Source organism: Aythya ferina, assembly GCF_964211825.1.
Source record: "Aythya ferina genome assembly, chromosome: 2".
Taxonomy (NCBI): domain Eukaryota; kingdom Metazoa; phylum Chordata; class Aves; order Anseriformes; family Anatidae; genus Aythya; species Aythya ferina.
In genome coordinates this window covers 38,559,346-38,572,237 of record NC_140297.1, presented here as the reverse complement: position 1 = coordinate 38,572,237, position 12,892 = coordinate 38,559,346, and the positions used below count along the sequence as shown (strand labels likewise).

At 37.1% G+C, this 12,892-nt stretch overlaps 1 long non-coding RNA gene across 5 annotated transcripts in view; it reads right to left on the bottom strand.

Moving 5' to 3' along the window:
* Positions 1 to 1,169: 1,169 nt before the first annotated feature.
* LOC311431928 overlaps positions 1,170 to 12,892 on the bottom strand; it is a 31,969-nt gene continuing 20,246 nt past the window's right edge. The window contains exons 4-6 of one of the 5 annotated variants that reach the window (XR_014689708.1): positions 12,704 to 12,822; positions 12,293 to 12,502; positions 1,170 to 1,728 (exon numbers count right to left, since the gene is read on the bottom strand). This is a non-coding gene — a long non-coding RNA (uncharacterized lncRNA). Of the gene's footprint in view, positions 1,729 to 5,062; positions 5,126 to 11,212; positions 11,248 to 12,292; positions 12,503 to 12,703; positions 12,823 to 12,892 lie in introns of those variants that run through there. The other 4 variants (XR_014689710.1, XR_014689709.1, XR_014689711.1 and 1 more) reach the window with 4 other exon arrangements.

Sequence of the window (12,892 nt, the reverse complement as noted above, 5' to 3'; positions counted from 1 at the left end):
TATCTTCTTTTGATTTCTATTACTTTTTCCAACTCTCTCAGCTTTATATATAATTTTACATTTTGTGAAATAAAGTTGATAACAATTATTTCACAAAAATGAAGGACAATGTTCATAAAGTACAATAACAAGCCAACACTTGCTTGTGTCTGAACAGGAAGGGGGATAAGAAAAAGATCTTGTTTTGGTAGGCAAACAAATTTCAGTTTGCATTTCACAAGGGATTATCATTAGACTTGAGCAAACTCTATGTCTGTGAATATCTTACTTTCTTTCTATTGCCCACAGATTTTACGGAGCTGGCTTGACTCTGCAGAGTTTGATGTAATTTAAACCTTTTTGATTTTTTTTTCAAGTCAGAATTAGCAATGTACTGTAACTTAGCAGGTAGGAAAATCACTCAACTACCTAATGTGATGGATATTTCTTTGTACAATGTGTAGAAGGCTATACTAGTAATCCTTTCAGATTCTCTATCTGTATTATCTAAACCAATCATCATACTACGTTCATATTTGTTATCCCTTACTGTTTTCTTCTCATCTACCTACCGTATTTTATCATTACATATTATTCTATGTGATCATCTTCTAAAAAGAAAAAGAAACCAAGAATATTTCATGGTCAGAAATGGTCTTTGAATGTGCTTGTAATGAGGTAAAATTAGTTCACCCATCCCTAGTTGTTTTGTGTGCATTCTCAGTAAGAAATACCTTGATAGAATCCCCTTAATTAAAACATTCAAGAAAGTGAGAGCCTGTGATAGCTGACTTTATGGATTTACACAGTACTGTAACTAAAAAATTGCCTGGGTCAAGTTTTAGGGTAAGGTGGTGTGATTTCTGTTTTCTTTAGCCTAAAAGTATTTTACTGTCTTGACTCTCTCTTGGTGTACTTAAACACATTTAGACCTACTTAATAACATAGAATAATTTTGATTCACAGTCATTGACTAATGTGTTACATTCTTGTCCCATTACATGTCCATTTTACTTTATAAACCCTGATAGTGTTACAAGATATGTTGTTACACTAATTCTCCCGGTATTACTCAATGTACTCCTAGTGAATAATGCAAGTATTAACAGATCGTTACTCTGTTCTAGGAATCAATTACAAATTCTTTTTTTAGAGATGAACAACACTGCACGAACCGGTGGAGTTTGCAGTGCTTTTCATAACATGTTTATTTTAAAGAGGAGACGTACAAAGACTACTTACAGAAAGTTACTTTCCCATTGAAAGTTAGTACAGCGCATGCATGGTGAGATTTTCATTTAATAATCAAAGCCAAAAATAATAATAATGATTAAAAAAAGATATGACAAATAAACAAAAACACTTCCATTGTTATATCCATGGCTCTTAACCACGGGTGATCTGAAATTTTGGGGAAACTGTCCATAACTGGTACAAACAATATAAACCATCCAGAAGCATAAGTCTGCCAAAATGTTTATCAGCCACTGTGTGAATGCAAAAAGAAAGCCTTCTGAGAGAAGAGAAACACATCTTTGGTGTCAACCTGTCTTCAGACTTCTCTGTAGCTATAACAGTTTTTCTCTCTGTTTTCTAGTAAGGTGTGATGGACAACAAGGGAGGGAGAGTACCTGTAATAAGTGGTGCATCTGTTTGAAGCTTCAGGGAGCAGCTGGGCTGGGTTCAAATGAGTTCGTTGATGATAATTCTTGAAATGACATATTCTTGGTGGTGTACTTTGATTAACTCCTTGAAAAAAAAAAAAAAAAAAAAGCACGCTACATTTAGATTTTATAAGGCAGGAACTGACAGTCATTCTGCAATAGCGTGGAAGTTTATAGTTTACTCAGCAAAAGCTTGCATGCTGGTGAATTTTAGAAATGTTGGTCACCTCAGTACTTGAGAATCCAATCCTTCTAGATTCTCTTAATTCTCTAGAATGGAAATTAATTTCGTAGTTTCAAAGTTTGAATTTCATTTATTGTTCTTGGTATTCATAGAACTGATCTGAGCAAGGTCTCCTCTAAGTAGTTAAGATGTTTTGAACTCGCAGCAGACTTCCCCTGACCCAGCAAACATACCTAGTTCACTGGGCACTACCACTGTAAACCCCACACTGATGAGTTCAAAGGATAGGGCCTTTGTCTTGAGGAACTGACACAAGCGACCCAAAGTCCTCTAATGTCAAGAGAAGACCCTCACTGACCTCAGTAACTCAGTAGACTGTGGATCAAGATGCAGGTTCAGACATGTCAGTATAAAAGAGAAATGAAGACAGGAATAGAAAACATTTGACATTTGATTAAGCAACCTTAGCTTAATAGCATACTGAACTTCTATTATATGCATGGTGTAAAATCATCAAAAACAAATTTTATACATATGTGTTTAGGATCTAATTTCAGCTATGGTCTCTGAATTATAAATGCTTGAAAAGATACAGTGCATAATCTTAATCTGCAAGAAAACAAAGCTACTTGCAAAGATATGCATCAGAGAAGTTCTTGTTAATATTACGAGGAGAAGTGATGCACCCTTGGTAGCAGCTCAGTCACAGCCTGGTCTTTCCTTGACCACATTGCATCTCTATTTTCATCTCTGCTTCTTTCCTGTTTTCTTTGGCCCACAAACATTTTTCTCTGTGGTAAATTCACATTCCTAAATGTCTGCTCCATGGATTGAGGAACTGAGGTCCCTCACATGTCTTTTTCACTGTGTTTTGGTAATGTAAGGAGTGAATTTTCCTTCCAGGCTATGCCACATGCCCACATCCCTGTGTTGTCAGTTGGTAGTAAATGAAAATAATTTAGTGCAAGGTACATGGCCTACCATAGGAGAATATGAATCTGCTTGAGCCACTTATGCTACATAATGATGGAAATGTCAATCTATCCCTATATATCATATGTGTAAACTATAGCAATAGGAATCAAAATAGTGTTACTCGGTTTTGTTGCTATTGTGATGACGTTACTAGCTTGTGAAAGTTATGGGAAAAGTCTCTAAACAATTTTCACAATGAATCACTTTGGCCAGCATTTCTCATCATTGCAGTGGCCAGTAATACAGTTGCAACGCTGAATTACCAACCAACATTCATTTCCACTTATTTGAGGCAGGCATCAACCAAAATGTAGGTAATAAAAATAGTGAGAAAATACTCACAGTTGAGTCTAATAGTTATTTGATTTTAAATGAAAAATATGATAGTGGTGCAGCACAAGGAAGTCCTTGTTTACCCCACGTCTCCCCCCCAAAAAAATAAATTGTTAGACTTTTATTTAAAGAGGATAAAAAACTATGGACTCAGGAACACTTGCAGAAAGTTAAACAAATGTATGAATGTTTGTGTATTTGTGAGGAGCCTCTTAGTTTTCTAAATTAACTGACAGTCTGCCTTTTGAAAGTAATTAACTGTGTGCATATTTACACATTCTTTTTGTGACAAAACACAAAGACAATGTCGTCTTCCTATTTCCTGCAAGAAGTTGCAAGTGTCCTCAGCAATTGATAAAATTAAAATTTTACCAATGATTTTTATCTTCATTTAAAAGCCACCCCACAGAATCTTTAACTGCCAACTAGTTTGTTATTTATTCTACAGAAAATAAATTTTGTGCTGTTCCTTTGTGAAAACTCTCTCGTGTGTTTCCTATACATAAGCAGTGGTTGTAGAAGATTTTTGCATACCCAGAATTTTCAAGTCATGGAATTTAAAAGAAAAACCTAACTGGAAAAAATGACATTGTAACAGCCACCTGCTTGTGCCCACTATGTGGAAAAAAAATGGGGTCCATAAGCAGATATTTTCAACTGTTTCACGGGCAGCATTTTTGTTGTTTGGTTGTTTTTGAGATGCTCATCACTGGTTCCCTACATGGTGTTAGCTAAACCATTCTTGTGTGTTTTACTGTAAAATTTCTCCTTCAAATGTCTGTGAAGGGCAAATAGTGATTAAATCAGTACCTTACAGTGTTGGAAACCCTGAGGCCACATCAAAATTAGTCTTGGTGACCAATACCTTGCAACTCAGATTAAACTATGCTTTTCTGAGAACCTCATTGCAGAACAATACAAAAGCAAAGGCTGCCTTTCCTTCTTGTTTGTTTGGCTAAAATTTGTAGAGATAAAATAAGTAACAGCATGATGAGCTGGCTATCTTCTGACTTGTTCCCGGTTAGCAGAGGAAAATATTATCTGACCTTGTGGATGTGTGGGGAGAGCTGTGAAAAAGCACGTACTACTTGTGGTAGAGCCTGCATCCTGCCTGCAAGGAGGTTAATGTAAGTAGAGCCCAGGCTCTGACCTGCCCTCCCTGGTTAGCTGAGCTGGGCTTCTTATGAAAAGGGACACTTGTATTCTTGGTGTAAAGATATTAGAGAGGGATGCAAGTCATAATTAAATGATACAGAGGAGTTAGCAGTGAAGACTTTCCTGTTTCCCACTCCCCACTTCAGTTTGCCTTCCCCTAGTTTTGCTGACAGAACTAGATGTTGGGCTATGAGATAAACCAGATTCCTGAAATGATCCAAATAAAAATAGTCCTTCTGACTGTCTCACAGCTGAAGTATTACTCTTACAAAGTTCTTGGAGAATAACTTTTATGCTTATTTTATTTAAAATAAATAAGACAAAAATGATTAATTGTTTTATCAGAGAAACAGTACCATAATAAAGAGGCACATAATGCCTTGCTCAGATCATAGACTTTTTACAGCCAAAAGGGACTAAACATTATGAAGGTGTTTTCAAGTTCATGGAGAATAAATGAATTAGATTTTGAGTGAGAAGTAAAAATGGACACCCTAAATTTAAAGCAATATTGGCAAGATACCTAAAAATGCAAGACTGGATATTTGAAAAAGAGAGAGTGAGAGCTAACCTTAATAACAAGAAAACATGCAAGACCAAATGTAAGTTTTTGAAAGATAAATTTATCCCACTTGTATATTACTGCTGCTTGCTAAAGCTGTCTCCAAATAGTTTATATAGATTGTTCAAAAAACCTGCTAAATAATATAAATGAAAAAAAAATGTGAATTGTATACAAGTGAAGTGTACATCAAGGAAATAAAGTGATTACCTACTAATAAACATTCATTTAAATGTTTTTCAGGGACAACTGTAAAAGCCAGTTCTCAATGTCCTGAAAGAAAAAAAAAAAAAAAAAAAAAGAGTAGACGGAAGGTCATGGAACAGCTCCTTCAATAAAATGTCAACGACATTTTGGTCGCTAAAGTTTTTATACAGCACTGTCTTGTAATTCTGGTAATTCTGTTACTTTCACAAAGCACATATTATGCTATTTATGCTAAAATACTTTCTTAAAAATCTGTCTGAAAATCAAAGCGATCAGATGTCAGGAGAATAAATCATTAAGAGTTTGCCCTTATCAGTGCCCTGATAGAAAGTGTAGTCTCAGAGGGGGTTATTGGCCCTTAACCTGAATGTTGCAACTTTCTGTTTTCATTCTCACATAATTTCCTGGATTAGAGAGCACAGTTACAAAATACCTATTTAAGGAGACTTCACTTTGGTTACTGCAGCTGAGGAAGCTTTAACGTAATTTTCTCATCTGCTTCTCCATTTCACCTGCTTACTTGAACAACTTTCTTTCCTCTGTTTCAGCTGAAGCAACCTTCCATCAGCATTGTTCCAGCTCTCTCAGCTGTGTCACTAGCAGATGATTGTACGGTACTGGCCTGTTTATGTTTTAGAGCCTCTGTTCCCATATGGTATGTACCTGGAGCTTCTCTGACTACAGAAAATTAGTAGCAGGAGAAGCTTCACCATGTTGTAGAGGGATTGTAAAAGAGCAAAAGGTGTTCTGTACCTTTTAAGCCAGTTTTATTGAACCCTTCTAGATTGCAGGAAATTTTATAAACCTAACAGAGCTCAGAGGAAAAGAGGAATGGTACAATGCCATACAGTAAAATGCTTTGCTGTTTTAGACTATGATAGTTCATCCTTTTCTGTAACAGAAACATAACTTTTAAAAATGTTAGTGCCATTTGAAAATTGCTTATTGCTGAGCTCTAATAATAACTTTTATTTAGAGTGTCATTTTACTCACTGTATTAGGGTCTTGTTCTCAGCTATAACTTCCAAGACCTAATTTAACATTAACAAAATAATATTTAAATCAAAAAAAAAATTTTTTTTTGAACTGAGATTAGAGCAATTCTATAGAACACTTCTATCTTCTGCAAACTCTTTGCCTCAGTGCCAGGTAATATATTTCTCCTGCTGATGAGAATACTCACACGGTTCTACTAAGCTATATGTGGCACATACATTGGCAGTATTTCTTTCCCACATCCATACTTATAAAAAATCTTTACAAAATGCTAATATAATCTGAACCATTGGGAAGGAAGCATCAAACAAAGAAACGATTTTACACACTGCCAATTCTTCTTTTGGTTTTCTGTTGACTTTATTTATTTTTTTTTTTAATGTTCCATTTTAACACCTGTTTTTTTTAATCTGGGTTTAATCTGGCATTTTGTTGCCATTATTACTGTTTGGAGAAAGACAAGAGGACAGAGAAAGACTCGATGAAAGAGAAGATTTACAACATCTTTTTCCTCCTTAGTTACATCCATATAATTATAGCAAAGCAGTGAGTTGGTACCACTTTGCCATGCACCTGAAGCATTTTTTGCATGACAGTGCACTGATAGTTTAGTAACACAGCCCCTACTGTGACTGACAGTTGGTTTTGGACTAAATCACATACATTTGAATAGGAGATGGTGGTTATTGGCTAGTTCAGCCAAAGTCTATTTGGCAGAGTCTATTAACCTTCATGAAGCTCTGTATTATTGCACAGTTCCATGTGATGCTACTGTCTGCAGCACAGGTTTACCTTTAGTTTGGCTACAAAGAGTAGCCAAAGGCAGTGCTAGAGAATCACTGAAAAAGTTTTCTTTAGCTCCAATGAAGATTGCAGGTATGCCAGACACATCGATATGGCAGATGACCTGACAGAACAGGTAGTTAAAACAGTTTCTAAAATTCAGCCGTAGGAAAGTTGTTCCTGGGGCTGAAAAGCTCAAACATCAGCTCACTCAAGATAAAATTATTTTGGAGCATTGTTTCTATATTTAACATCTTGGGAAGGCAAAATGAGTAAATTAATACTGTTACTTCAGCCCTTTCATCTGTTTTATTTAACATTTTCCAAGAACCCGTTCAATGCCATCTGAATTTGTAAATTACTGAAATGGAAGGCATTAAGACTGTTGATTGGAAAAGGAGCAAATACTGTATTTCTATTAAAGAAGCCAAATCTGAAGGTGATCCAAGAAATTGGATTAATATAGGCTTCAGCCCAGAATCACAGATAAGTCTAGCCATCAATCACCAGGGAGAGAAAATAAAATAGGAGGGTGAGGAGAGACTGTGTAGAAACATAAATCCTGCCATGTGACCTCTGACAGCAGAGCCCAGCACTGATAGGTGCTGCATGAGCATTCCAAACCAAGTTAGTACGTTAGTGCTCTTCTTGAGGGTACCAGGACTGCAAGATAGAGCTCCCAGATGATCTGGGATCCTGGGGAGACCCTGGAGAGAAAAGAGACTTTCAAACCACCTCTATAGGCATGCTTTACTCCAGGCATGTAGACCACCTGCAATTCAAAGTAATTAAAAGTAGGAGCCCGGAGTTCAATTACTTTGTTCAGAATTAAGCATCAAGTGTTTGGAATAATTTAGAGTGGCCAAGACATCAGCCAAAGGTTGACAGGTATAACACTGGCATTACAGGATAACCGTGTCCTTATGAAGCAGGAATTTGCAGGCCAGGCAGGGGATATGAGGGTGTCTCAAATGACGCCAGACTCCTATGTCCAGGTAACTGATCTGAGACCCTAATTTCTCTGTATAGCCCACAGGAAGAAATAGGCACTTGAATGGGTTTGTTCAGGACACTGAAGTTAGAGTATGATGGATTGCAGCCCACAAAGCATTTCCAGAGGCAGCAAGCCTTGCTTGCTTATCCTTGTATATACACATTCTCCTTTGTGCTAGTGACCTGTTACACCTACCATCAAGAGCAAGATGGAACATGTCTGCTTTTGGGGACTGGCACAGTCCTTTTCCTTCTGCTATCACCTGTTCTTCTCAAGGGGGGAACTTGATTGAAGTGGGGCAATGACCAAATGGCACCTGATGCTAAACCCACAGCTTCAGACTGTCTTAATCCAAGTTGGTGTTTCTTCTCTCTCCAGTTTAGCCTCTCTCTGACTGCTTTTTTAGTGAAAAGGGAACACCTGTCATATGTGGCATCCAGCAGGTTCAAATGTCTGATCTGAATGAAACATAGGGTTTGCAACACGAGTGTCTGTTCTCCATCTGAGTGTCCTAATAACCTCTTGGTTACTGGTTTCTCTAGAGTTGCCTTAAAACACTTGTTTCATCGTGATATAAGGAGGGAAATTTCTGAATTTTTGGCAGGATAGTAAAACCACCCAGCTACAGTCTCAAGGCATGCACCCTCTCTCCATGGGAGGCAAGCAATCACACTCCATACTATTCCCTCAGGTACTGGCCCAGCTCCACGGCTGATAAAGAAGGATAATAGGTCTATGGCCCCACCTCCTTCCTTTACCTTTTTGACATCCTGCTCCCCAAATCTGAGTGACAACAAAGGCTATTGCCGCAGTTCCCGGGCTGCCTAGGACACCCACAAGGCAGCCTGTCAGGTCCTGCATGGATGCCAGGGCTCGACTGGGAGTAGAACCTCTGCAACACGAACAGTTTTAAAGCCTTAGAAGCATTTTCTTTCATTTCCAGATACCAGCAGCATCACCCTGCTTTATCTGAATTACTCCAGGGTCCAAAGTTCCCTGCCTACGCTGCTGTCCTACCCTCTGTGAAATGTCCCCTACGGGTACATGCCAAACATCACCTGTTGGAGGGGCAGGAAGGATGGGGAAATTAGGCAGACATTGAGAAGACTCAAGCAAAGCAGAAAGATAATGACTGCTCCAGCCAGTGCTGGCAATTGCTGTGCAAACTTCCCCGCACAGCAGTGCCAACGCAGCTCGCTCCTGACTGCGACACACCTGCTTGCTGAGAACTGTATATCTCTGTGCCAGGGCTGCCCACCGCACCGAGTGCCTGCGACTGCACTGCTCTGTACTCCCAGACAATGCCTGCAGTGGAGGGGAATCAAACAAAACCCTTCACTTTTAAAAGCAAACAGCCAAATTCAGACCTCTAGCTCCAAACAATGGTGTGGTAACCCACTCTTTCACATCTCTGCTGTGTGTATACATGCTGTATACCAAAGCAGGAAGTCACACTTTTCTGTCTGTAGAATCCTCTGTGTGATTTACAAAACATCGCTGAGCTCGTTTTAGGAGAATTCATTGCTGGAAAATGATTTTCAGTTATTGTTTTATTAATCAGCACATGCCAAATCATATCTGCAGAAGAAAAAACAACAACAACAACAACAACAACAAAAAAAAACAGACACTGAAAGAAACCCAAACAAAAATAATAGAACAATTATTGCTTGAAGATTTTGATTGCCTATAAATTATAACTCTATTCAGCTCCATGACAATTTATGTTTTCATTTATGAAACCATTCTTGTTATTAACTTTCAGTCTTGTTTACTGGGGGAAGCAGGAATACACCAAGCAGGCAAATCATTTTAAACTATGTCCTGAAAACCTAGGGTTATGGCACATGGGACACATTTATTACCACTGTTTTAAAGCACACGATAAGTTTAAAATGGAGCCCTATTTCAAAAGACAGGGGTTGGTCAGGACAAGGCAACTTACCAAGACCACAGTTCCTAATGCAAAAGTGTCAATGTGCTTGGTATATTCATAATGTGTTTATTCTCATTACAGTTTTCAATTTGTCAGTGTTTTACTGGCATGCAACCACAGAGCATAGACTGCTATTGCTGGTTAACCTTGTTATTGCAGACAAGTTACAAGTCCTGACAAGAGTTTGATAACTGTGCCTACTTATTTTAAGCCATACATGAGGAAAGGGTAGGAGGTTCAAAGTAAGTTATGCTTTCCTGTGTGAGTCCCCATATGATCACTCAAAGTTACTGTAAATATAAAAGCAGAAGTGCCTGATTGCCATTTTGTCACTATGACACTAGGCAAGAAGGTAATAAAAAAATAAATATATATAGAAATAAAAAGCAGAATCAAACACAAGGATGAAGTTATAAAAATGTAAAACCCTGGAGCCTCAATCCTCTAAAGCAAATGTGTGGATTTAGCCACCTGCACAGGTGTTTTCAGGATCAAGGACTCATTCATTTGCAAATAATCTTTCCTGGAATCTATATCCCAGAAGAAACAGTGGCCAAACAGGTAAATAGTGGAAATTAGCATTTCTTATGGAAAAAAATATGTTTTTCTCCTCCTCCTCTTGACATGTTTACAGTCTATTCACCCATCTCAGCCCCTTGTTATATCCTGTTGTACACTTTGATTATAAACTTGCTGGGTCAGAATAATTTTTTTCCTAGTAATTTAACAAAAACAAAACAGCTTGCAAAGAAACATCATACAGCCCTGATCCTTGACTGAGGCCACAAATCACTTTTGGAATGTAAATACAATCTTACTGTTTGACCAAATGCTCCACAACAGTTAAATAACAATAACGTGCTGGAGGAAAAGAAGAAATGAAATGTTTAGGCAAATCCTGGATGCTGTTTCATGGATCATGGTAAATGGGATAATGCTCTAAAAGCATCCGCCAAAAGAGACACCTAAATATACATGTTTAGATATTCAGGCCATGTGCTGTTCTTTTAAAGTGAGAGTTGTGCAACCCTAAAATTAGAGGATTCACTTCCTATTTACAGCTTGCAATCTAAATTAGAAATTCACCAAAGACTGCCCCCCCCCCCCAAAAAAAAAAAAAAAAAAAAAAAGCTTAAAAAATAAATAAAGGGAAAGTCATTGATCTTTAACAAGCATCTGCCAGTGGCTATTTGCACATCAATTCTGATTGTTGTCCTCCTGTGGAGAGAAATGGTGCTGCCCCTTGTATGCCTTTGGTTTGAGCAGAACTTCCTTATCATTAAGGTCCATTAGTGTTCATTAGTGTTGCTACAATATGAGCAGCCAACATATGGGAGGCAGAGCAGAGACAGGTAAAATTCCTTTCCCAAACAGCATCTGACACGGCTTGGAAATCTTGCTTCTTCAATCTAGGAGCATGTTGCTTCTGAAAAATGCAGTACCTTCCACATAGCTTTCCGTCAGTTGAAGTCTATTTTACTAAAAGTTTTGAAATAAAAAAAGGTTAGCAGGTTTAGCAGCTAAACTCAGAGAGCTGTGAACATGCCCTAAAAGTAAGAAAGTCCTTTACTCATTCATCTTTTAATGTTTCCTCAAATTAGATGGAGAGAAAAGATAGTTACAGGCTTCACCCTCACCCTTCTCCACCCTACCATTTAACCACAGAAAAGACTGATTTACAACAACAGTAACTTCTGTACTATCAGACATCTACAAGTTTTTCAGTCTTCAATTTTACCTTACGTGAGTAGATACTTCAGACTTAACATGCTTCAAAAAGAGCCATTTTAATGAAGTACTTTTAATGTGACTACACTTCTGAGAACACAGAGTTCTTGCACAGGTGTTTCCAAGTGAAATATATTTCTGAGCCAGTTATTTTCTCTTCTGAAATCTGTTTTGACCCAAGTTTTGTTAAAATAAATAAATAAATAAATAAATTCAAAAGTGTTCATTTCTGTTCTTGCTGTTTGCATTCCTATGCATTGGGATACTCTAGAGTAGAAACCTCATACATAATTTCACAAAATGTAAAGGTGGAACACCTATTCTTCTAATAAATTGTTTATTTAGGAAAACCTCCCCTTTTAAGCACAAGCTCTCTGGTGCCAATTTTGCCACCTTGGTAAATATTTATACATGAATCACAAGCCTCTAAAGAAACGTTTTGGATTAGGAGCCTGACTGAAACACGGCTAGTAATAAGCACATTCATGTTTCACTTGCTGACCTTGTATCTGCTACTTTTATGGGAAAATCAAATGCTTTTCATTATTACATTCAATTTCTGTCCTATATTTCAAACCACTTTTAAACTCTGCTTCTTGAGGTTCATGCTGATGTGTAAACAGAACGTTTCTTTATGAATCATACAGAGATGTCAGCACCTTGGGTCTTGGGTAAAGTTCACAAACTTGATAAACCTAAACCTTAAGGGACTTTTTGTTAGGTCTGTGAGAGCGAAGTGGCACATTTAAATTGATTCTGTTTATACATAATGGGTAAAGGAGACTTATTTTTATACCTTGATACACCTCAGTATCAGAAGGTGAAACATCAAGGGTACTGAGGAATCAACGGGGTTGTGGTCATTCAGCCAGAATAAATGTGGTTCATTGTACAAGAAAGGCCATGCCAGAGTTAATTCAATTTTTAGCTCCATGGTTCTCTCCACACAGTGATGTTCCATAGACAGCCTGTGTAACTGTCATTGGGCCAGTGACATGACAACATGCTGTTTTGGAAAAATATTGTAGTTTAATTAAAGTGTTTTTAAAAAATAAAATAAAATAAAATAAAATAAAATAAAATAAAATAAAATAAAATAAAATAAAATAAAATAAAATAATAAAATAAAATAAAATAAAATAAAATAAAATAAAATAAAATAAAATAAATAAATAAAGTGATGAGCAGAACTTAAGGATTGACTTACAGGCCCAACATCCATGTGATTCTTGTCCACTTACTTCACTTCATCCATTCATTGAAAATGCAGATCATATCTCAGCCTGTCTCTGCCCAGGATCAAAACAAGAAATCTTGATACTTTATCTGAAATCCAAGAAAATAAATAAATAAATAAATAAATAAATAGTAATGAAGACTCCATTGTAATCCTTTT